General features: G+C 44.8%; 1 long non-coding RNA gene and 1 pseudogene across 1 annotated transcript; both read left to right on the top strand.

The window, feature by feature from the left end:
- Nucleotides 1–5340: 5340 nt before the first annotated feature.
- Nucleotides 5341–6409, top strand: LOC148977692 (uncharacterized; annotated as a pseudogene).
- A 530-nt stretch (nt 6410–6939) lies between these two features.
- LOC148977691 (uncharacterized) lies at nt 6940–9854 on the top strand. Its single transcript, XR_016169468.1, has 2 exons — nt 6940–9190; nt 9692–9854. It is a non-coding gene; the product is annotated as an uncharacterized LOC148977691 (long non-coding RNA).
- Nucleotides 9855–27077: the final 17223 nt, after the last annotated feature.

The raw sequence follows: 27077 nt of genomic DNA, 5'->3' as shown, positions 1-27077 counted from the left end.
GGGAGGTTGTGACTCGTGCCGTGGCCAGACTGAACTTCGGCTGGCCACAAGATGAGCAGGGAACGCAAGTTTAAATAAATTGGATGAGCGTTTCATGTGTCCTAATTTATTGCAATAAAGATTCTGTGACTGGGATCTCGCGTTTGCTGAGGCAGCGCGTAGATTTAAGGTCTGCATTGCAATGCAGAATCTATAGTGGCTCGGATCTTGCGTTTGCCGAGACAGCGTGTAGATTACGAGTCTACTCTGCAATAAAGATTCTGTGACTGGGATCTCGCGTTTGTCGAGGCAGTGCGTAGATTTAAGGTCTGCATTGCAATACAGAAACTTTAGTGACTCGGATCTCTCGTTTGTCGAGGCAAATTTTCTCTCGTGAAAATTACGAGTCTACTTTCCAATAAGGAAAACTGGCCTGTTCTCCGACGCTGTAACTTCAATCGTCGACAGGCTTATGAATAAATAAATAAAAAAAAAATATATATATATATATATATATATATATATATATATATATAATAAATGTTTTGAATGTTTCGGGCAACATCAATTTCCAGCCAACGCACACTGTGGCGTTCACCCCGACTATGGTCACAAAAAATAGTGCTCGAAAGACACCCGAGGTCGGTCTCAAGGGGCTGGTTCCCTTAGTAGATTTTGTAGAATGGCTACGCCTTCCAATATATCTATATGGGGCCTGAATATTTTTAAATAGGAAACGATGTATGTTGCCCGCCGTCAGCGACGGTTCAGGCCGCATCGGTTTGCAGCGAAAATATTATAACGAAGCATCGTTTATGGTCAAAACGTCCGTATCGACTACAGTGTGCCGGTATTCCGCTTCAGGGAGTCGAGAAAGATGCTCGGGGAAAAAAAAAAAAAAGACACCAGAGGCTAGTCTCGAGAGGCTGGTACCCCTAGTAGATTTTGTAGAGGCATGGTATCATCTTCCCAACATATCTGCATGGGTCCTGCATATAATAGAATCAGGGTACAGACTGCAGTTCGCACACCGCCCCCCAAGTTCTCTGGGGTGGTACAGACTACAGTGGTCCCAGAGCAGGCTCAGGTGATGGAACAAGAAGTTCAAACTCTGCTGTACCTATCTCTGAGGAGGTGCAGATTCGAAAGGTTAACTCCAGTAATCATGAGTCAGATCAGATCTGAGGACTGATTTGTCAAGATAGATCTAAAAGATTTTATTTTCACTCCATCCTTCCAATGTCACAGGAGATACCTGAGGTTATCGGGTTCTTCCGTTCGGCCTAGCACTCTCTCCCTGCACATTCACCAAATGAATGGATGTAGCCCTTGCTCCACTGAGACTTCAAGACATCCATATATTGATTTATCTCGACGACTGGCTCATTCTGGCTCAGTCTTGGGTAATGGCAGTTCGGCATCGAGATGTCGTCCTTGGCCACATTCTTAAATTGGGGTTGAGACTCAATGCAAAGTAGAGTGTGCTAGAACCATCCCAATGTACGACATTTTTGGGAGTCGTATGGAACTCGATTACGATGCAGGCACGCATGTCTCCCGCATGTATCGAGTCAATTTTGGCGATGGTATCCAGGGTAAAGCTAGGCCAGGCCATCACTGTAAAGCAATTTCAAAGAATGCTGGGCCTCATGGCAGTGACATCCAACATCATTCCTTTGGGCCTGCTACACATGAGGCCCCTTCAGTGGTGGTTAAAAACCAAGGGGTTTTCTCCCGAAGGGAATCCGTTTCGTATGATCAGAGTAACGCGCAGATGCCTTTGTTCTCTGAGAATATGGAAGAAACCTTGTTTCCTATCCCAAGGGCCAGTGTTGGGAGTGTCATGTCACCGGGAAACCGTTTCGACAGACGCCTCCCTCACTGGCTGGGGCGCGGTCATGGACGACCGTTTGCCAGGGGTCTGTGGCAGGACCATCATCTTTCTTGGCGTATAAACTGCCTAGAGATGATGGCTGTGTTCAGGGCTTTGAGGAGCTTCCTCCCAGACATCAAAGGTCACCACGTCCTAGTACGGTCAGTGGTGGCCTATCTGAACCGACAAGAGGGAATCAGATCGCGCCCTCTGTGCAGACTGGCGCATCAGATTATGCTTTGGTCCCAAGGGAAAATACTCTCTATCAGAGCAATGTATATTCCGGGGGTTCAGAATCAGGGGGCAGACATCCTGTTGAGGCAGGGGCTGAGGCCCGGGGAATGGAGACTTCATCCGGAGGTGGTGAAGTTGATATGGGAGAGGTTTGGACCGATGGAAATGGATCTATTTGCGTCTCGAGAGACGTCCCACTGTCCACTTTGGTTCTCCCTCTCACATCCAGCCCCACTGGGGTTGGATGCCATAGTACAGGCCTGGCCGAGGCTTCGCCTGTACGCATTTCCCCGATCACTCTGCTGCCGGGAGTCCTGGAGAGGGTCCGTCAGGAGGGCATCAGTCTACTCCTGGTTGCCCCAATGTGGCCGACCCGAGTATGGTTTTCGGACATAAGAAGTATCACTCCTGATAGCTCCGCCATGCCAGATTCCTCTGAGGAGGGATCTGTTGTCTCAGGCGGAGGGCACAAGCTTCCACCCTCACCCAGAGCTGTGGAAGCTGTGGGTCTGGCCTCTGAGGGGGTTCAGTACCTAAATGCTGGTCTATCAGCTGGAGTGGTTGAAACCATACTTAGCTCTAGGGCTCCATCCACTAGAAGATTATATGACCTCAAGTGGAATGTGTTTGTCACTTGGTGTAGAGAACTTGGGTTGAATCCAGTAAACTGCCCGGTGGCTTCAGTTCTGAAATTTCTCCAAGATCGTTTCTCTGAGAGTCTCTCCCCGTCCACGCTTAGGGTGTACGTGGCTGCCATTGCGGTTTTCCACGCACCGTTAAGTGATGGGCCTCTAGGGAGGCACCAGTTGGTCATTCGGTTTCTCCTTGGTAGTTGGAGGATGAGGCCGGCAGCCAGGTCCAGGGTTTCTGCCTGGGACCTGGCAATAGTTCTGGAGGGGTTATACCTGGCCCCCTTCGAACCTTTAGAGTCGGCTTCGCCTATGGACTTTTCTCTTAGCAATTAGCTCACTTAAGAGGGTGGGAGATCTCCAAGCCCTGGCAGTAATGCCAGCTTGCTTGGAGTTTGCCCCTGGCAGAGTGAAGGCCTTTTTACACCCGAGTCCGGGCTACGTGCCTAAAGTTCCATCGAATACGGCTCGTTCTATAGTCCTTCAGGCATTCCATCCTCCACCTCATGCGTCGGCGCAAGTGGAGAGGCTTCACTTGCTCTGCCCCGTCAGAGCTTTGAGCTTGTACCTTGAGGGGTCCTCTTCTTGGAGAAGGTCGGAACAATTGGACTAGTATGTTCTGGGTCACCTAAGAGGGGGCTCCCGGCAACCAAACAAACTATTAGCAACTGGATCGTCGAGGCTATTACTGAGGCTTACAAGGTGCGCGGTTTTCCTTCACCTTTAACCTCATGGGCACATTCAACTAGAGGCATGGCTTCCTCTAGGGCCCTTCTTTCGGGAGTACCTCTTCAAGAGATCTGCGAGGCAGCCGGCTGGGCTACCCCACATACTTTCATAAAATTTTCAGTCTCCACCTTCCCAGTACACACGTGTTCAGTCCTTGCTGAGTGCCTAAACAGTTTCACTCCAGGACAGGCCTATTCGGTGCGTGGCCTAGTGGGCACTCGTTCCCCAAAGTGTCGATTCTCGACGCAGTGTCTCGTTCCCATCTCGGGTTATGACTATAACCCTTGTTCCCTGAGAAGAGAACGAGACACTGCGTCGAGAATCGACACTTTGGGGAACGAACGCCCCCTTTAGGCCTTAGAGCGTCTTGCTTCATCGCGAGGCTAGCGTGTGTTGTGACACTTTTATACTTCTGGGTTTTTATACTTTGAGGGTGCTAAGCACCCTCAAACAAAAGTGAAAGCACCCTCAGATTAATTTTTTATTAGCACACATGTAAACGAGATTTTGCCGACAAAAGAAACACAGATGGATTTCACACTCATACAAATAATAGGTTACACAAACTAAATCCATTAACGCGATTTTTCAAATCAGAATTTATTTCAGTATTTCAGTATTATGTTTAATGCATTGAATTGGTTGTGTCCTTTCGCGATCGAAATACTCATAGGTGAAGCTGTCTCTTTAATTGAAAAGCTGCCCACTTTGTTTGCGTGTGTGCGTCCCGCTCAGGAAATTCGTTAGCGACAGGGCTGCCTTTAGATAGCCAAGAAATGTCTCTATATAAATCGGAATGAATAGAGAGTCTCTGCAAGATTGAAGTGCGTGCAGTGCGTGTCCGAGTGAAGATTGTGCGAGACACAAGAGAACTGTATCCATGAAACTGACAGCAGTGGCAAATAGTGCTCAGCTTGATTTCAAAAACATCGAATTTAACCACTAGCTAGATCTCTTAATTAAGAGCGATCTAAATGAATGCTCTGCTTGATAACTGGAGATGTTTTATCTGTAATAGGTAAATCTTTTCCTCAATATTTCCAAAAGTGGGCGGTACAAATTACTAATGACGAAATCTGGTGGAGATCGACATTAAGTGACCAGCATTTACAGTTTTTTTTCAATTGCTAACATCCTTTTGTCCAAACTATAATCACATTTTCAAAACTCTTAACACAATTAGCACAACATCTGTCTCTTGTGACTATACCAATAACACAATTCATATTGTTTTCACACAAAATGCAGTCAATTAACACATTTCTAGAATGCCTACATTTTTTTTTCTTTCATATATGCATACCCAATACCAAAATCTTGGATCTTTACAGTCTTTTTTACAAATGCTTAAACACAGCATGCCAGAAATTAAGACCTATTGTTCTAAACCATAAATACAGAATAAAGCCTCTGCTTCTGTAACAAAATCAGCTCAAAAGTATTGAAACAAATATTTAAAAATATATGTTAAAACAGCTGATAAGCATTTTTAAATTACTGATCATTAGAGTAAGAAATGGCTGATACCAATTGTACAGTAATCAGAGACATAGCCAGGTGTTGAAGACTTTCCATTATATGGACATACACAATAAAAAGGCAGTCATTGGATTGGTTTTGTTCAAAGCAACACAGAGGAGCGAAAAAATAAAGAAAATGTCTGCACAAGGGAGAGGATTAGTTAGACGACGGAGAGGACTAGATGGACCAGGGAGAGGACTAGATGGACGAGGGAGAGGACTAGTTGGACCAGGGAGAGGACTAGATGGTCGAGGGAGAGGACTAGTTGGACCAGGGAGAGGACTAGATGGTCGAGGGAGAGGACTAGATGGTCGAGGGAGAGGACTAGTTGGACCAGGACAAGGGAGAAGGAGAGGTAGGGGGAGAGGAGTAAGAATGCGTGGTGCTGTTCAAAGGAGATTAAGAGCTGTAGTCACGGATGAAATAAGAGCCACCATCATAGACCATGTGATAAATCATGGTTTATCATTGAGAGAGGCTGGTGAAAGATTCCAGCCTAATCTCAGACGGTCAACTGTTGCTTCCATTATCAGGATTTTTCAACAAACCAACAGGTAAGTCATGCATTTCATGAGGGCTTTCAATATAGTTGCTATTTACTGTATTACAGTAACTGCTGGCCACCAGCAGTTACAAATACAAATATGTTGTATTTTTGATCCTCTAAAGGACACAACGACTTCCTCGCTCTGGGGGAAGAAGAAAGCTTCTCAGTGAAGACCAAGAACATGCCCTTGTAGGATGGGTCATTGCTGACAATGCAATAAAACTGAGAGAAATTCAGACCAGAATTGTAGAGGACAACCTGGTATTCCAAAACGTGGAAAGCATCAGCCTGGCTACCATTGCTCGGACTCTGACCAAACACAGAATTAGAATGAAACAGTTGTACACGGTTCCATTTGAGAGAAACACTGATCGGGTCAAAGAACTCCGGCACCAGTACGTCCAGGTATGGTGTCTATACACTATGTCTGATTCTTCAGTGAAAAAGATTGTGTTTGCTTTTTCTTTCAGAGAATTATGGAGTTGGAGGCTAATCAGACAATGCATGAATTAATTTATGTAGACGAGGCAGGGTTTAACCTTGCAAAAACACGTAGATGAGGAAGAAATGTAATTGGGAAAAGGGCCACCGTTGATGTGTCGGGTCAGAGAGGAGCAAATATCACAATGTGTGCTGCAATCTCAAGTGCTGGTTTGGTCCTGCAGAAAAGCCAGATTGGTCCCTACAACACAGAGCGCCTTCTTTTGTTTTTAGATGACCTCCACCAACAACTGGTGCCAGAACCAGAACGGGTGGAAAGAAACATGAGGACATTTGTGATTAGTGGGACAATGTTGCATTCCACCATTCACATGCAATCACAAACTGGTTTGCAGCACATCCAAGAATGATTTCTCTTTTTCTTCCTCCGCACTCCCCTTTCGTCAATCCCATTGAGGAATTTTTTTTTGCTTGGAGGTGGAAAGTTTATGATCATCGACCACATGACCAAATGTCCCTCCTGGATGCCATGGATGCTGGCTGCAGAGACATCTCAGTTGAAGACTGTCAGGGGTGGATAAGGCATGCCAAGCGTTTCTATCCAAGGTGTATAGCGAGAGACAACATACGATGTGATGTAGACGAGAACATGTGGCCAAATGCTGAAGATCGTATAGATTAGAACAGAACTTTTTTTTCTGTTTTTTTCATTTTCATTTCTATCATTTTGTTTTATTTTTGCACACTTTAAACCAAAGGCCATGCATGTTTGTCTTTTTTCACTGACAGCAAATTCATATTGCTAATAAAGCCTTTACTACAGCAATTCTGTCACATACTGTTTTTTTCCAGTTGTGCATTCTGTTTAGTAGATAGTCACTTCCTGCTCAGATAGTCTTAGATAGTTTAGTAGATAGTCACTTCCCTTTAGATAGTCACTTCCTGCTCAGCTACTGTTCGGACGCTCCTGCTTACTGTTCCGCGCTTTGCTCTATCGCTTTAATATTTTTTTATATATTTTATCTCCTTTTCACCTAATTTTAACTTCAGCAAATCAGCACAGTGCTCAGACGCTGGGATTACTTAAAAAGTCACACTTTTATTCAACCAGCCTCTCACTGCTTACATTCCGGGGAAGAGAAAACACAACTCCCTACACTCATAAGGATAAGAAAATGCCTCTTCGGGAATCTACTTGCTGCTCTAACTGCCACAGACTTTTACAAAGGATTGCAGTTCTTGAAACAAAGTTAAATTCGGGACCGACAAACCAGACGGAAGGCACAACAGAGCTCCGTCGTGGACGCCCTCAGCGCACAGCCGGTGAGTCCCATGAATCTAGTGCTCCTCGACAAGCTATACTGACTGTAGAGAAACAAGCCGATCGACTTATAAATCGATGGCACAAACAGGGAGCGAGACCCAAAGGCACTCGAGACATCAGATTGTCACGAGCACCACATATTTCAGCAGTAGCATCATCTACCCCAGATATGACTCTGACCAGGATTGCAACCACTGGTCTCCTACCACCGCCTATTCATCTTGAGAACAGATTCGAAGTATTAATGAATGAAGAATCCCTGAATTTGACGAATGTGATCGAACACAGACTGAGTCAGCCTGTAGCTAACGCTGATGCTAACCGGCGCTCAAGGTCGAGCAGACAGCGGCACTCAGCTCAGAGCACAGCGGGGCCCAGGACTCTGATAGTGGGCGACTCCATAATCAGAAACATTAGTATCAGGGATACAACTACATGCTGCCTTCCACAAGCAACAACTTCTGATGTAAACAGGGAACTTCAGAACATTCTGGTGAAACATAAAACTGCAAATCGACTCATCATTCATGTGGGGAAGAACGATATTCATAAAGAGCAGTCGGAACTCCTTAAGAAGGATTTCAATGAACTTTTTGAAACACTTAAAAGACTGAAAGTTGAAACATTCATCAGTGGACCACTCCCAGCAAGAGGAACAAACAGGTTTTCACGGTTGCTTGGGCTCAACACAAACCTGCAATATAAAAGGAGTGAACTTTATTGACAACTTCAATCTTTTCTGGAGTCAGAGGCAACTGTTTCAACGGGATGGCCATCACCCAAACAAACTTGGTTCAAGAGTACTAAAGGACAATATCTACTTCTCCCTCCATCATCCTTCTGCAGTGTGTGCCAATCCATTCAACCTGAATGGCACTCACACACCTGGACACAGTATGAACGACCACAGGACTTCACTTCAACACTTAAATGGACATATTGCTGACACATCACACAAGGACAATGATAACACCACTCAGCCACAACAACAACCTCTGCTCACGGATACAATCTCAGCAGAGCCCTGCCCACAGAGCTCACCACAGACAGACTGTGACATATCAGAACTGCTCACAGATTCAGCACCCAAGGACGACTTTCTGGAAAACAACGAGGGAAACCAGGACAGCATTTTACATCCTCCAATAACACCAGAGCAACAGCCCATCTCACCTGACACGTTATCACTCTCTCCAGCATCTCCACTTCTGTGCTTCTCAGAGAAAATGGAACAACTGGTGTCTGCTGGAACCAAACTATCACACTCTTTTGCTGCAAGCCCCCAGATACCAACCAAAAAACGGCAGGCCCCAAAACCACCAAAGCTTTCGGGCCCAGCTCGCCCTCCCCCTCCCCCTCCTCGGAGAGCTCTTCGGCCTCTGCCACAGCGCCAGGGCCCACACTCTCCCCCATCGGCTCGAGGTGAACCAAAAACAACTGATACCAGCTCTAAGTGAAATACTTCGGTTCCTCGCTATGAAAACAATAACTTTATCAAATGTTTACAGAACAAGCGGGAACCCATGCTGCGTTCCAAACCGCATACTTCCCTACTATTTAGTATGGGAAAAAGAGTAGGCGAGCAAAAAAGTATGAATGAATCCAAAAGAGTAGGCGAGAATTACCTGGGTGACGTAGTAATTGTCGCGAGAATCGGACTTAAGTGTGTTCCAATATGCCTACTTTCCTACTATATAGTAGGCGAAAACAGTACGTGAAGGAAGCAGTACGTTCGAAACATCAGTTTTCATAAAAAGAGTAGACGAGAAGTTCCCGGATGGCTTACTGCTTCCGCCCAGATTTTTGAGTGCTTTTCCACGGCTACTCATGATACTCATCTATCCCAGGAGGCCACGCGAGAGGATACGTCAATATCAACATCGCGGAGATAAGCGACGCGGGGGTTTTCAAATGTGAGTAAATACGGTTCCTTGTGTTTTTTCGGATGTGTTAAACTACTATAGAGTAAACGTTTTAACTGTTGAACGTCTAAAGGAGTTAGACAGTATAGTATAGTTGTGATTTTGCTGTAAACACGTGTTTTATTATGTATAGCTAACAGGGGAGCTCCAGTAACCGTAAAGTTACGTTTCCAACGTGTATTTACATAACCATACATCTTAAATACGCTTATTTAAAATGTCTATTATTTACATCAGGAAGGAAAATATTGTATAAGTATTGCAGGTGAGCACATCCCAACATGAAAAATACATGTGTGTGCTTATTATGTAGGATAATTCTGTTGTCAACACTGCTTACATTAGACAAATTATGTGCTGTCAATAAAAACATTTATAAAGTAACTAAACATGATATATATTTAATTTGTCCCTTATTGGTGTTGATATATTGAGGAACATTTAAGTTGGATTAAAAGTGAGTTAACACTGTGAGTTGTCTGTATGTTACAGGGACAGAAGAGCACGCGTGTGTTTATCCGGTGGAGAGATGATGCTGAATGCTGTCATCAAAGAATGGGAACCGCTGTGTTGAGTCGGCAGTAGGGTTTGGGGTTCAGCACCTGTAAATACATGCTTGTAGTTTGAATAAAGCTGTTTCATGTGTTGACTTGTATATGCATTTGTTTATTGTGATGGTTACTTTTATTTACTTTTATTTGTTCTTTTACTCATTTATTCATGTTTCTTATTGTTGTCAGTATATAAAATGTAATTAATTTATGCATTAATTCATCGATTGACTGATAATTAAGATGTTTCACTGCATTTAGCAATATAAATTAATTCATGCATTACTGTCATATTACAAAACAAATTACATTTTGCTTGTTTTATTAAATTATATTTTTAGTATATAAAAAGTTATATAATATTGGTCAGCATTTAATATTATTATTTTGTTTAAGTTTTGGGGTGGGCTAACAATGAAATTCATTCTGAGGTAATATTAATTTTTAAGCAGTGATACTTACATTTTTTGAGTATAAAATCAACAGTTTTCTCCAAAAGAGATCTTCAAGCAGCTGCCCGTCTCCTTTGTGCAGACATTACAAGCGCTGTTCTAGGTTGTGCTGTCAAGTTACTGATATGAAGTGTTAGAGCACCTGTCGCTCATAATTTAAACTTATTATATGCAAGATCATGGAAAGATACTATAGTTTATGTAACAATCATAGTGACAAAACAGAAAATATAAAGATCATTGGTTTGTGTACATCATAATATGACATAAAATTATATTTATACACAGGAAATAAGAACAATAAAAAGGCTAAATATCCTCATTATAGTTCTTTATAATACATAAAAAAGTTGTTATATCTGAGGGATGAAACGAGGTAAATTCATGAAGAAAAAGAGGAAAACTTAAAGGAGAAACTTTTTGGGTATAAAATAAAGAAATTAACAACATAATCAAGAGATGATGATTTTGGGGTTTCTTAATAAAAAAAATATCGTTAGAATAACACTGTTGGTCACATTAGTAGGGTTTAAAATATAACTTAAATCAACCCTAAATGTATTCACAAAATAAATAGGCAGCTGTTTCTTCAACAATACCACAACAAAATGAGCAAGTTTCATCAATATCAAGATATTTATAGGTAGATTAATTAAACGTATCGTTCATATTTTTTTTTTATTGCATGAAGGTGTTGCGCTTGTGATAACGCGTAGTAGGTCACATGATAACGTCAACATGGCAGATGTCCGGTTCGCATTCATACTCAACGAGATTTGGCTATAAAGTACCTACTCTTTTAGCGCTCGATGAGTAAGTACTTATTGAAATTAAGTACCTACTCATTGAGTATGCGGTTTGGAACGCAGCCCCAGTGTGCCTGAATCTTTCTCTATTGCTGTTCATTTACATGATAGAAAATCTAAGGCCTTCAACAGCCGTACAGCAAACCCATCTAATCTGGTGCCCATTACACGGCAAACTAAGACTGCTGTGAGGACAAAAAGTAAGACTATAAAGTTAGCACTTTTAAACATCCGCTCCATTAAAAATAAATCACTTCTAGTCAATGACTTAATAACCACACACAACCTGGACTTCATGTTTCTAACTGAAACTTGGCTAGAAGACAGCTGTAGTGCAATGGTCCTAAACGAAACATCCCCTCCAAATTTTACTTATATGAGTGTCTGCAGAGCGGGTAAGAGAGGTGGCGGCTTAGCTGCTCTTTTTAAAGATGTTTATCAATGTAAGCAAATATCATTTGGGAATTACCCCTCTTTCGAATATATGAAAGCGTAGCGGAAGTTCTGCCAGGAAGACTCAATTGTCACGTCATTATTACCTTCTCATCTATCCAATCGCGTTCTAATACGTGAAGTATAAAAGACCCTTACTTGCACTTGTCTGAGTTCGCAGATGCTGACGCTTCACTTACCACCATCCTCCCCACCTCCACCAAGACGGTCTTCGCTCCATCCTTCCCACCACCACCACCAGGTCGGTCCCTTCCAAAACTCCAAGTGGGGGTCGGCTGCGCCCCTGCCTTCATCTTCAGGCAGGATATGCAGAATCCATACCCTCGGATCGCGAGTTACGGACGGGGCCTACGCCAAAGAACTTTATTGCATATATGGCTTGCTGGGCTGTTAATAAAATGTTTATCGTACAGTATCTTATCTCCCGAGTCTTTCTGGTAGAACTGGGTATTGTGTTAAAAGGTGCTCCACGTATTTTACTTATCATAGTTTACAGGCCTCCAAAATACTCTCCAGCCTTTGCTGAGGATTTTACTGAATTGCTATCAACAATTGCCTCTGAGTTTGACTGTTTTGCCATTGCTGGAGATTTCAACATTCACATAGATAACGCAGAAAACAATATGTCAAAAGATATTAAAACTGTTTTAAAAACTTTTGATCTGACACAGCATGTACACGGTCCCACACACAATCGTGGACACACTCTAGATTTACTTATCAGTACGGGTTTAAACATCTCATCGATTGTTATTAAGGATGTAGCACTGTCTGACCATTTCTGTATTTTCTTTGATATATTAATCTCTCCTGCCGTTGAAGCTAGAGCTGTGTCTGTCAAGAAGAGATGCTTAAATGAAAACACTGGTGTGCTATTTATGAAGGCTATAGCTTTAAAACCAAGCATATCTGCTGACTTTGTTGATTTTCTCCTTGATTCTTTTAACTCAAAAGTTAAGAGTGTAATTGATGATATTGCTCCTGTTAAAGTCAGGAAGAATAGTGGCAGACAAAAAGCACCTTGGAGAAACTCAACAGCTGTGCAAAATATGAAAAGACAATGCAGAAGAGCAGAACGCATGTGGCGGAAGACAAAACTTGTAGTCCATTATAACATCTACAAAGACAGCATCCACGCTTTCAATAGGGAACTAGGCAAAGCCAGACAGACTTTCTTCTCAAATATTATAAACAGCAATATAAACAACACACGCACTCTTTTTGCTACTGTAGAGAGACTGACAAACCCCCCAAGCCAGATTTCCATAGAAATGCTCTCAGACAGCAAGTGCAGTGAGTTTGCTTCTTTCTTTTCTGAGAAAATCAATAACATCAGAAAGGTGATCAGCACATCCTTGAGTTGCTCTGGGGTCAGTCAGATCAGACCACAACCTGAGAAAGTAGTTACTATGTCTGATTTCGAAGAAATTGATGACACAATTTTGGTAGAAACCGTACAGCACCTTAAAACATCAAACTGCGCCCTTGACACACTTCCCACATCTTTTTTCAAAAGTGTGTTAAACTGTTTAGAAGCAGATCTCCTAGAAGTGGTAAATGCCTCACTTCGCTCTGGGAATTTTCCGAACTCCCTGAAAACTGCAGTTGTCAAGCCCCTCCTGAAAAAGAGCAATCTGGATAAGACCATCTTGAGCAATTATAGACCGATCTCAAATCTTCCTTTCATAGGCAAGATTATTGAAAAGGTTGTCTTCAATCAGCTGAACAAATTCTTAAGCTCAAATGGATATTTTGACAATTTTCAATCTGGTTTCCGATCGCATCACAGCACGGAGACAGCTCTCATAAAGATAATAAACGACATTCGCTTAAATACTGATACAGGCAAATTATCCGTGTTGGTACTACTCGACCTCAGTGCTGCATTTGACACTGTTGATCACAACATACTTCTTGACAGGCTGGAAAACTGGGTGGGGCTTTCTGGGATAGTCCTAAAATGGTTCAGGTCATACTTAGAAGGGAGAGGTTATTTTGTGAGTATGGGAGAACATAAGTCTGAGTGGACATCCATGACTTGCGGAGTCCCTCAGGGCTCGATTCTTGCGCCACTCCTATTCAACCTTTATATGCTCCCAATGAGCCAAATAATGAAAAAGAACCAAATAGCTTACCACAGCTACGCAGACGACACACAGCTCTACTTAGCCCTATCGCCTAACGACTACAGCCCCATTAACTCCCTGTGCCAATGCATTGATGAAGTAAACGGTTGGATGTGTCAAAACTTTCTGCAGTTAAACAAAGACAAAACTGAAGTTATTGCGTTTGGAAACAAAGATGAAGTTCCTAAGGTGAATGCATACCTTGACGCTAGGGGTCTAACAACTAAAAATCAAGTCAGGAATCTTGGTGTGTCACTAGAGTCAGACCTTAGTTTCAATAGTCATGTCAAAGCAATAACTAAATCAGCATACTATCATCTGAAAAATATTTCAAGAATTAGATGCTTTGTTTCCAGTCAAGACTTAGAGAAACTTGTGCATGCTTTCATCACCAGCAGGGTGGATTACTGTAATGGCCTCCTCACTGGCCTTCCTAAAAAGACCATAAGACAGTTGCAGCTCATACAGATTGCTGCTGCCAGGATTCTGAGCAGGACCAGAAAATATGAACACATCACACCAGTCCTCAGGTCTTTACACTGGCTGCCAGTTACATTTAGGATTGATTTTAAAGTATTATTACTGGTATATAAATCATTTAATGGGTTAGGACCTCAATATATTGCAGATATGCTCACTGAATATAAACCCAACAGATCACTCAGATCACTAGGATCACATCAGCTAGAAATACCAAGGGTTCACTCTAAGCATGGAGAGTCTGCTTTTAGCTATTATGCCAGCCGCAGCTGGAACCAGCTTCCAGAAGAGATCAGGTGTGCTCCTACAGTAGTCACATTCAAATCAAGACTCAAAACACATCTGTTTAGTTGTGCATTTACTGAATGAGCACTGTGCCACTGTTCGTCCGACTGTTACTGCACTTCATTTTATTCTAAATAGTTTTAATTTACTGTATTTTATTTTTATCATAATTTTTATTTTTCATTATTTCTTATTCTAAACTGTTTTAATTATTCTGATTTATTTTGATTATTTTAATTTCTTCTATGTAAAGCACTTTGAATTGCCATTGTGTATGAAATGTGCTATATAAATAAACTTGCCTTGCCTTGCCTTGCCTAGTATTGACTCCTTCACATTTAGATATTGTTATCCACATACTATCTAATGCACCATGAATTCACACACTCGCACAACATGTATTTCATACTGTATGTTCTATACAGATCAAACTGAAACATGACAAGTAATGCAGTTTTTGTAATGCCTATCAACTGTTAGTATTTTGACAGTCATTACGCTATGATTGACTATGTGTTCATGTTGGATAGAAAATGAGTGCTAAAGTTTTGACCAAATTATTCGAATTTGAAACTAATCTGCAGTGTTTTGATAGAGTTAGATTATATTGAAAAAGTTTTTTTTTTGCATTTTGAAATAGAGAGTTTGTATTGATTTAAGAAAATGTGGTTTTGGACAGAAAATTAACTATTTGGGTAATTGTGTGATGTAGGTGTGTTGCTGTGTTAAGAGTTTAGAAAAATTATTTTAAGAATTGGCAAATGCTTCTTAACAATTGAAAAAAACGTCTCGGTTACGGATGTAACCCTCGTTCCCTGAGCAGGGAACGGAGACATTACGTCAGAAGTGACGGAGAATGGGGGTTTCGCATAGAAAGCCAATCCTCTTCGAGTATTTAAAGGGTTAGTTCACCCAAAAATGAAAATTAAGTCATTAATTACTCACCCCCATGCTGTACCAACCCTGTAAGACCTTCGTTCATCTTCGGAACACAAATAAAGATATTTTTGATTGAATCTGAGAGCTGGATCAGTCCTCCATAGACAGCCTGAGGGACTGGCTCTTGACGGCCCAGAAAGTCATTAAAAGAAAAGGTTTAAATATTCCATGTGCCTACAGCGGCTCAACTATAACTTTATCAAGCGACGAGACTACTTTTTGTGCGAAAAAAAAAACGTAAATAACGACTTTATTCGACTTTCCATTACTTCCTTATGGGCGCATGCGCGAGAACTGAGACGAGACCGTTCTTCTTCGACTACTTTTTGTTACCGGCTGCTCACCGCTTAGGAGTTTTACCGCCCCCTACCGTATAAGATGACGTACTGCTTGTAAACAGAACGTTTTGCGCCTCCGGCTATATCAGTACGTCATCTTATACGGTAGGGGGCGGTAAAACTCCTAAGCGGTGAGCAGCCGGTAACAAAAAGTAGTCCAAGAAGAACGGTCTCGTCTCAGTTCTCGCGCATGCGCCCATAAGGAAGTAATGGAAAGTCGAATAAAGTCGTTATTTACGTTTTTTTTCGCACAAAAAGTAGTCTCGTCGCTTGATAAAGTTATAGTTGAGCCACTGTAGGCACATGGAATATTTAAACCTTTTCTTTTAATGACTTTCTGGGCCGTCAAGAGGCAGTCCCAGGCTGTCTATGGAAGAGTGATACAGCTCTCAGATTCAATCAAAAATATCTTTATTTGTGTTCCGAAGATGAACGAAGGTCTTACGGGGTTGGTACAGCATGGGGGTGAGTAATTAATAACTTAATTTTCATTTTTGGGTGAACTAACCCTTTAACAACGACCCAATGGCATGAAAATGCCTTGGGGCTGCGGAATTTGCATAGCGTAACTCCGCCCCACCCTGTGGGTATAAAAGGAGGAAGTGAACGCAACCGCAGTATGTCTTCGCTGAGGAGCCAAGACTGAACTCCGGCGTCTACCCAGCGGTACAGCAGAAGTGGCAGGGAGACGTAACGTCTCCGTTCCCTACTCAGGGAACGAGGGTTACATCCGTAACCGAGACGTTCCCTTTCGTAGTCACTTCGAGTTACGTCAGAAGTGACGGAGAATGGGGGTCTGTGCCATCACGCCATCTTCAAGCTGTCTTCCAGTGCCCTGCGAAAGTCTGGACCCCTGAATAGCTTAACCAGGGATCCTACTTTGACACAGGAATACCAAGGTACACTGGGAAACATGCTACCAGATGCCTACCGAAGGAGGACTTACAATACACATATGGCCGCATAGGGACTACATATGGAGATCACTGGAGCACCAACCGCAGGTGGCTACTAGAATTTGACTCCAGGGGTGGCAGATGGCTTGCCAAGGGAAGACACATGCTCAGAGAGGCTTACAGTGGATAATACACATGAGACAGTTACCATAGGGAACCGTGCACATGGAGGCACCTAGCCGGCATCCAGAGCAACAGCAGTGGTGCCCGCATCGTCGGTGCTGGAGGACTCAAGGCTTCAACGGAAGACACTGAGGAAATATCGCACTTATCCAATCCGAGGAGTGGAATGGCGAGCAAGCGAAGACACCTAAGCGGGTCCAGTACTGGCGGAAGCGAGTATGTGAGAGGACACCGGCTCAATTCGCAGATTATAGAATCTCGCGAAGGTGTTTGGTGTCGCCCAGCCTGCAGCTCTGCAATGTCTGTTAGCGAGGCGCCATGCGCTAGAGCCCAAGAGGAGGCCACGCTCCGAGTGGAGTGGGCCGTCACACCAAGGGGGCACGGACGGCCTTGCTGCTGGTAAGACAAAGCAATGGCGTCCACTATCCAGTGAGACAGCCGTTGCTTTGAGAGAGCCCTTTCCTTCTGGCTCCCCCCATGACAGACAAAGAGCTGGTCTGAGGTCCTGAGACACCGCGTTCTGTCAATGTAGGTGCGGAGAGCACGTACTGGACAGAGCAGTGCCAAGGCTGGGTCTGCCTCCTCCAGGGGCAGCGCTTGCAGGTTCACCACCTGGTCCCGGAAGGGAGTGGTGGGAACCTTGGGCACGTATCCAGGCCGGGGTCACAAGAACACGGAGAGTAAGCCGGCCCAAAATCCAGGCACGCTTCGTCAACGGAGAATGCGTGCAGGTCCCCTACCCTCTTGATGGAGGCCAATGCAACCAGGAGTGCTGTCTACATAGGACAGGACCAAAACTCTACCGATTGCAAAGGCTCCAGGGGAGACCTCTGCAGAGCACTTAGATCTACTGAGAGGACCCCAGAGGGCACGAGGGGAGGGAGGCGGATTAAGCCTCCTCGCTCCCCTCAGGAACCTGATGACAAGGTCGTGCTTTCCGATGGACTTACCTTCTACTGCGTCATGAGGCGCGGCAATGGCCGCGACGTAAACCTTAAGGGTGGAGGGCGACAGCCTGCGCTCCAACCCTTCTTGCAGGAATGAAAGCATGACACCGATCGAACATCTCCGGGGGTCTTCTCCGCAAGAAGAGCACCAGATGACGAAGAGGTTCCACTTCAACGCATAGAGGTGTCTCGTGGACGACGCTCTAGCGGAAGTGATGGTTGCCGCCACCGCAGGTGGCAGCGAACTCAACCTGCCTCTTCCCATCCAGGAGCCACACGCATAGCCTCCAAGACCGGGACGAGGGTGCCACAGGATGCTCCGTCTCTGAGTGAGACCTCAGAGGAATAGGCCAAGGAGGTGCTGTCGCGAGGAGCATGAGTTCGGAGAACCACGTCTTGGTGGGCCAATAGGGGGCTACCAGCAAGACCTGCTCCTCGTCCTCCTTGATCTTGCACAACACCCGTGCAAGAAAGCTCACTGGGGGAAACGCATACTTGCGTGGGCCCCGCGGCCAGCTCTGCGCCAGTGCATCTGTGCCGAGCGTACCCTCGGTCAGGGAATAAAACTGGGCGCAGTGGGATGAGTCCCGGGAGGCGAACAGATCTATCTGTGCCTCCCCGAACTGGTCCCAAATCAGCTGGACCGTCTGGGGATGGAGTCGCCATTCGCCGGAGATAGGGCGGACCCGTGACAGCTCGTCCGCTGCCAGGTTCCGGTCTCCTGGAATGTACACTGCACGAAGGGACCTCAGGTGCTTCTGACTCCATAGCAAGAGGTGTCGGGCGAGCTGCGACAACCGGCGTGAGCGTAGACCCCCCTGGTGGTTGATGTACGCTACTGCAGTGGTGTTGTTTGAACGGACAAGTATATGTTGACCCCTGAGCAGCGCTCGAAAGCGGTGCAGGGCCAGGCTTACTGCCAGCAGCTCGAGGCAATTGATGTGCATGAGGCGCTGGGGTCCTGTCCAGGAACCCGCGGCTGCATGCCCATTGCACATGGCACCCCAACCCGTGGTAGATACATCCGTGGAGACAACGAGATGCCTGGAAACTCGCTGAAGAGGGACACCGGCCCGTAAAAAGCTGAGGTTCGACCACGGGAAGAAGGTTCGGCGGCATGCTGGAGTCACTGGAACTCGGAGCGAGCCGTGATGCCATGCCTACCTCGGGACTCGATCGCGAAGCCACAGCTGAAGCGGTCTCATATGAAGCAAACCGAGCGGCGTTGCTGCGACTGTGGATGCCATATGCCCCAGGAGCCTCTGAAACAGTTTCAGTGGAACCTCACTCTTGTCCTCGAACTGTCGAAGACAAGTCAGCAGTGAGTGCGCGCGCTCGTTCGTGAGCTGCGCGGACATGGCGACCGAGTCTGCACGGGGCAAAGTTTGCTCTTGTAGGATTGAAAAGAATCCAAGACATTTGAAATGATCTTTACTGTGTTCCACCCCTTCTTTTAACCACAAAGACCATTTGGTGGATCAAAGACAGATGAGCTGATAGTGATCAAGGCCTGTAGGCCAAGATTGTGTACTTTGTGGGGTCAATGAATTGTCACACCTTTAGAACACTGGGGGAAGTGTAATTATCTGATTGGTCAGTTTAAATGTCTCACATTTGGGTTTTAGTCACATGGTCAGGGAAAGGATAAAAGAAGACTGTAACTGTTGCTCTGTCTCTTGTAATGCTCTGCTCTTTCTATGCTCTGGCTCTCTCCCTTTCTTGGGGTTCTCTCCCTTTGCATCCTCTGTTCTTTCTCTCTCTCTCTCTCTCTCTCTCTCTCTCTCTCTCTGGTAATATTTTACATGCTGGGTAAGATTATTGGTATAAGTTATCATCATTTCATACATCTATTTTGTAACTATTTTAAGTGTAACCATAACCATATTTTGTCATTAAACCTTTTTAATTACAACTAAGATGCTATCTAGTTTTGATTTGGTATTGACTTTGAAGTGCTACCTATTGCAATACAATACTGTCACTCTCTATAGCAAAGCTCTCCCACATATTAAGCTATTGTAACTGCGCTTATTTCCGTCGTTGGTATAAGTTGCAGTGGGTGGAATAGACAAGAAATGTGCATTTTTCTACCATCTTGCTAATAACGTTTCTTTAGTCATTCGGCAGTCTTGCAGCCTGAACCCCTGCAGGAAATCCACCCTTACACTCTTTTCCCGGTTGACCCGAAGGCCCAGACGGGCTAGGTGCCGGAGCACCAGGTCTCTGTGTTCGCAAACCTGTTCTCGAGAGTGTGCCAGTATCAGCCAGTCGTCGAGATAGTTCAGGATGTTCTGAACAGAGATAGTTCAGGACCCCGTGTTCGCGAAGGGGAATAAGGGCTGCCTCGATGATCTTCGTGAAGACGCGAGGGGACAGAGCTAACCCGAATGGGATAACCGTGTACTGATATGCCTGGCCCTCGAAAGCAAACCGAAGAAACGGTCTGTGTCGAGGCAAAATGGAGACATGAAAGTACGCGTCCTTCAGGTCGATCGCTGCAAACCAATCCTGAAGCTGAACGCATTCAAAAATGCGTTTGGCTGTGAGCATTTTGAATGGTAGTCGATGGAGAGTATGGTTCAAAATGCGCAGATCCAGGATCATTCGTAACCCACCGGTCTTCTTGGGGACAATGAAGTAGGGGCTGTAAAACCCGGACCTCATCTCGGCTGGAGGGACCGTCTCGATTGCACCCTTCGCCAGCAGGGTCGCAATCTCCGCTCTCATGACCGGGGCATTGCCACCGACCATCGTGGAGTGAACCCCCCTGAAACGGGGAGGAGACCGTGCGAACTGAATCGCGTAGCCGAATCTGATCGTTCTGATGACCCAGCGGGACAGGCCGGGGAGCTCTAGCCAAGCTTCCAGGAACTGTACCAGCGGGGTCATACGAACCACAGACGTCCCCCCGGAGGGGCAGCGAGGCGGGTCGACTGGCATGCGCGCAGGAGTTACCCTGCACGGATGCACAGTCGAAGCCTGCTTGCCGACAGAAGAGACCAGGGAAGGACGCACGTTCCACGGGGGTCTGTTCTGCCGGGGGTCTGGCGACAGAGGGGGAGGAGAGTGGCGTAGTCGAGGGACGACACACGCTCCCTTCCGCACCCTCACAGACAGAGAGGAATGAGAGGGTCAGCGCACTGGGACGTCGAGCGCACTCATTCCTGTCTGTGTGCTCAGTGACAGTGTCAAGTCTTTCCTCAACCAACTCAGGGTGCTGCCCACTCGGGGGTGAGCAGCGAGGAGCTGGGAACAAAAGATTCTCCCCCGGCCCTCCACCGGGGGAAGGAGGGGCCCTGCTACCGCCTCCTGTGAAAACCCTGACACTATCACTGAGCAGCCCGTCTCAGGAACGTCGCTTCGCCTGGCGTTAGCGGGGCACGCGGCCTGAGGGGGCTGTGACGCTCTCCTACGGCCTCCTCCGCGACGCGATACGGCTGAAGGCTGCTGCTGGGACCGCGTGGGAGGGAAGGGAGCCGCAGGGGGGCGTCCTCGGCGGCGAGCAGGCGGAGGCGTCTGAACCAACGGCTGGGTGGAGGCAGCAGCTGGCCGTCGGGGCAATAATCGCCTCCGTCTGCTCCTGGGCGGTCGAAAACTGCTGGGCGAAGTCCTCGACCGCACTGCCGAAGAGGCCAACCTGGGAGAGGGGGACACCGAGCAGACGGGTCCGCTCAGTATCCCGCTCCGCCAGGTCGAGCCATAGATGATGCTTCTGGACCACACTGGTGGCCATCACCTGACCAAGGGAGCGAGCGGCCACTTCCGTCACCCGTTGAGAGAGAGGTCGGTGGCAGCTCGCAGCTCGATTGGTCAGTCCCCCCCTCGTGCACATTCCTGAGCAGCTAGCAGGTGCTCATCATATGCAGGGCGGAGGCTGCCTGCCCGCCGCTCTATAGGATCGCGCCGCCATAGACGACGAGAACCTACAGGCTTTGGACGGGTGCGCGGGAGCACCGCGGAAGGACACGCGCTGCGGACACAGTTGCATCGCAACAGAGCGCTCCACCGGGGAACCCCAACACACCCACGGCAAGCGCACCGTCGAGGGGAGGAAAGGCGGGGGAAACTGAAGCACGTTCTAGCCCACCGAGTGCATGTCAGTTCCGCATGCAACTCGGGGAAAAAGGAAATTGGGGTTGGCTGTGGCCGTGAGGCGGCAGCGTTACCCAAAAACCAATTATCCAGCCGCGAGAGATCGGGACAGGGCGGAGTTCCACTCCCACCCGATGCTCACGGTGGCCCGAGATAGCATGGCCGTCATCGCGGGATCAGACACGGCGACGTTGACGCTCCCGAGGGAGGCAACGCAGCCGCATCCTCATTTCCCGAGGAGTCAAGCCCGCCTTGTGATGCTGCGATCGACATCGCATCATCCTCTGGAGCGTCGAACGAAACAGACGGTACCTGCGAAGAGGCAGACGCCTGAAGCGATACAGCGCTCGCTGGCTCTAACACTGGAGCGGTGGGTGTGGCCCGAGGACTCGCATCGGGGGTTGTGCCACACAATCACCGTCATATCACCCTGTCCGCGAGTCGAAGAGCTTCTAGAAGAAGAAGCAGAACGAGTAGCGGACACGGGGACTCTCACTTTATCAGATCATTGAGTCTAGATCACAGTGTAGAGATGCTCATGTTCCCACAGAAGGAACATGAGTCATCCACGAACGCTGCTACTGCATGCTGAAAGCCCAGGCACACAGAGCAGCGATCGTGACCATCAGAAAATGACATGAATCGATCGCACCCAGAAGAACACGGGCGAACCGTCTTTAAAAAGACGTGCCGCGTGCAGCTCTTTCACTAGAGGAGGAAATTCACTCTTTCAGCGCCGAGGCGACCAGGGAGAAGCGCAAAGTCTGGAAGACCACTGCTCAGATCGCAGGCAATGCAGAGTCTCGCTGGGTACCGCCGTCACACCAACACTGAAGAGAACGCTCGTCTCGAAGAGTCTTTAATCAGTGAGAATGGCTTGAGGAGTGAAGAAATCTCTTGGCTCCGAAGCGAAAACATTCTGCGGTTGCGTTCACTTCCTCCTTTTATACCCACAGGGTGGGGCGGAGTTACGCTATGCAAATTCCGCAGCCCCAAGGCATTTTCATGCCATTGGCTCGTTGTTAAATACTCGAAGAGGATTGGCTTTCTATACGAAACCCCCATTCTCCGTCACTTCTGACGTAACTCGAAGTGACTACGAAAGGGAACTGTAATCTTTAAATCAGCTGTTTCGTTTAAAAGGACTGATTCATTGTTGTCAGAAACAAAATGTCTAAAATGTACGTCACTTATATTAACTTATTTATTCAACTGCAGAATAAAATCAGTTTCAATACTTCACACATTTGCATATAGGCTACTGCTGTTATTTGGGGAAAAAGCACTGTGTGTAACATTTCTTAACTATGATATGATATGTAAAGGACAAAAACTCATACAGGGACATAGGCTACTCAATCATGGATATCGAATATTGTTTAACATTTGAGCACCCTCACTATTTTCAAAAGCACCCTCAGTGATTTGGTTCTAGAACCGGGCCTGGTGACGCTGTAGGCGGTGTGAGTCCTACCAGCCCCCAAACTTTTAAGTCTCTTGGACTTACGGTTCGTCCTGCACGATCAGTTTTACATGGAGAATGTTGCATGATGGGAAAATTAACAAAAACAATAGGGTTTCATCACTTTGTGCTTGAACCCCTAAATAGGCACACAACATTACAGATCAAGCAGTATAGACGAATCCGACGAGCGTTCTTGTGTAGGCTGCCATCTTGTGGCGACGCCATTACTGAGCTGTTACACCGGCATAGACATATGCACCGGTATGTAAACAAACCTCGGAGATAAGGTGATAACGCACCCTTGATGACAGCTACAGCCAGGCAGACTTGTTGGGTTGATGATGTTAGACATTGGCCTCCAGTCACAGATGAAGGTACAAACGATCTTACAGATTATTTATGAAAATAGCTTGGCAAGCAAGCTAGGCTAACGTTTGCTACCGAGGAAACTAAAAAAAGATCTGTCCATTTGGCAACAATAAATAAATAAATAAATGAAATCAAATAAACAATTTCATGTTTTTCATTTGTGTCCATTATTTATCTCATTTTTACATTGCAACGGGCATGGGTAAGGTAACGTTACAGCTAGAAAGTATAACTTACATAATATCGACCAACTACTGTTTTTAAACCATGGAAAGAGGTCAATATAACAGCAGGAGAACAATATGTCACATAACGTTACATTCAGCTCAGGAAAGCCATTTAATGACCATAGCATGTATATTGAATAGAAAAAATAACAAGAGAGGAGATTTTGCTGATCACTATATAACATATTTATTATATTTTTTTACTTATGTCATTAAATAATTGTTATTATACGCGAATGTCCGCGTCTTGTACTCGCCCAGGAAATCTGTGCAAACCGTACGGCACCAGACAGGGGCAGTCGACCCGGGGTATTCACAGTGTTTTCTCTTCAAAATTAAAATTTTACTGCCACCATTAAAACAATTTATAACGGAAACTGTTTACCCACTCGACATTATACAAGGGCTAACGTTGTAACGTTAGTGACAGTCGTAAATCGCGAGCTGTTTATTCCAGTGGACGCAAGTTGCAACTAAAACAATAGAAGGCAATGGCGCAAAGCTACCCAGCAACAGCTCAGTAATGGCGCCCGCTTACTTCCGGTAGTTTCGCCGGATTCGTCTATATTGAACTGTGGTCATGGGGTACATTTTATCCCTGTTTGCACTAAACACATCTGGTGAGATTACTACCTAAAAGCTCTTATAGTTTCATCTGACCATAGAACCACGACCCTTTTGAAGATCCAGTTGTGTCTGACTGGAGTTGACTCATGGAGTTTGTTTTTGGATGAGCAAGGAGGATTTTTCTTGAAATTCCCCCAAGCATCTTGTGGTGATGTAGGGGTTGTTTGATCATTTTTTAGGCTTTCTGACCCCCAAGACTAATCTCTGCAATTCTCCAGCTATGATCCTTGGAGAATCTTTGGCCACTCTCCTCTTCACCATGCATTAAAACAATATATAAACATGTCCTTTTCCAGGCAGATTTGTAACATTTTTAAGTTTGAACTTCTTAAGTATTTCCCCTGGTGTAAATGGGAATTTTCAATGCATTAGCTATTTTCTTAAAGCCACTTTCTTTTTTTGTGAAGCTCAACAATCTTTTGATTAACTTTTTGATTAAAAATATCTTTTGGTTTCACTCATTGTGATGGATGATTAAGGGAATTTGGCCTTTGTGCTTCCTCATATTTATACACCTGGAACAGGAAGTCATGGCATAATAGGAGGAGCACACTGAAGTATGCTCCTACCCACTGTCACGGGTCTTAGGAGGGATGACGGAGATCAAAGTAGACATTCCACTTTCTTTAATATAACACAACTCAGGAACAGGATAACAGGTGCGACAGCGTGTTAAACACAAACAATACCGGACAATGAAGTGAAGACAGGCAGGAACTGAAAGACACAGTGAAGATGATTATAAAATGACAGGCAGCTGTGAGGGAGGTGATAAGTGTCCATGGATACAGATTGGTGGCGGGAAACTCAGACGCGGAACACACGTGGCAAATCCAAACAAACAGAAAGTCAAAAGAAGCCTAGTGGTGACACCCACTCTATGCTAAAAACACATAAATATAAATTTATTTCCTTTTTTTCACAATTTTGTGATTTTTTAATGAACGATCAAAAGGATAAACAATGCAGATTCATTTTCAGGCACCTTTGCTAATATTTACCAAGGGTGCCAATATAGTGGAGGGCACTGTATATACAACGCATTCTCATTCTTTAACGTCATATAGAACGCTATATGCAAAAACGGCGCTATACTACGCACATGGCACCCGTTATCGTTAATATAACACGCGCTGTGAGGGCTAAGTTTAAGTGTGGGGTAGGGTCTGCGTGTCATATTCACGCGCTAAAGGATTTATGACGTCTTGGGTTTGCGTGTTATATTAACGATAAAGGGTGCCGTGTGCGTAGTATAGCGCTGTTTTTGCATATAGCATTCTATATGACGTTAAAGGATGAGAACGGGCTGGTATATATCACTGTCCATAAATTAAGTTAATGACTCGCATCTGACCTTCAAAGTACTTTTGTAGGCTTTATAAGTCCTCTTGTGATGATAATTATTGTAATTCTTGTAACATTGTTAAAATGCTAGCTAGCATCTCTCACATTATGGGAAAGTACATTTGTGGTATAGTAACAATGAAGGGCATGTTGCTGCTGGACAGGTTCCCCTGTAGTTTTCCAAGTGGTGTTTGTTTACGTCAAATAAATTGAAATTTGCTTTGGTTAAGGAAGTATAATCTCCCTGTTTAATTCATCCATTTATCAATGAAGAAAAAAAAGTGTTTATTTGGTGTAGTAAAGTTGGCCTATATCAATGGAGATTGGAGAAGAAAAATAAAAATGATTACATACTCTATAATAGAATAATACAAATATAGTATACTGTACAATAATAGTACATAAATGGTGAGACAAATTTCAAATGATTTCTAAGGAAATAGAATATACAGTAAAGGAGAACATTTACATTGTAATGTGTATTGTCTAATTCACTATACAATAGTTATTCAATTTCAGTTTTAAACTGGCTGTTTTTAAACTGCGAAAAGTAAAACATATTGTTTTACAAAGTAAAACCAAAAAATTTGAAATATCCTCAGTGGATATGATTTAGCTTCCTGTAAATGCTCCAGATAAATGCTTTTTTTTTTTGCACAAAACATTCAAAACAGTAGAACAGTATTAAAGAGGAAGAGTAGACTACGCTGTAAAAAATAATCGTAATTTTAACGGTAAAAGACTACATGTAGCATGTAAAAATGCTACAGTACAAAACTGTTAATTGATTAACAGAAAGTTTCCGTACTATATACAGTAAATAACTGTGATATAATTTTACTGTAAAATATCATTAAATTTACAGTTTTTGAAAGTGAAAAAGAACAACTCCTTGTATAATTTACAGTGAAAAAATGTAAATTGACATTCCCACAATTACCTGCGCCACACTTCACATTTGATGTATTTTTGTTGAAATAACTATGTTTCCTCATAATTTTCTTGTTTTTTTTCTCTCTAATCAGTTATGTACATTAGGGTTTTATGTTACGTTTAATGTTGTTCAATTAATGTTTATTGCATTTTTTAATTTCACGTGTGTTACCATGAAGTTGTTTCACGAGTTCACACTCACTAATGATCAGAGAATAAAAAATGGTTATGCGTATTTGGCGTGCTGTCCGGGGGGAGGGCTCCGAGCTCGGAAATTGGGCCCGAACCCAGAGTACTCCCCCCATATCTCTGTTTAGGAAGATAATTAGGCAAGTGTGAGGAGATGGGGTGGTGGAGGGATGCTG

This window comes from Pimephales promelas, chromosome 8 (assembly GCF_988280905.1).
Source record: "Pimephales promelas chromosome 8, fPimPro1.hap1.1, whole genome shotgun sequence".
Taxonomy (NCBI): Eukaryota; Metazoa; Chordata; class Actinopteri; order Cypriniformes; family Leuciscidae; genus Pimephales; species Pimephales promelas.
This window is presented reverse-complemented; position numbering and strand designations above follow the sequence as displayed.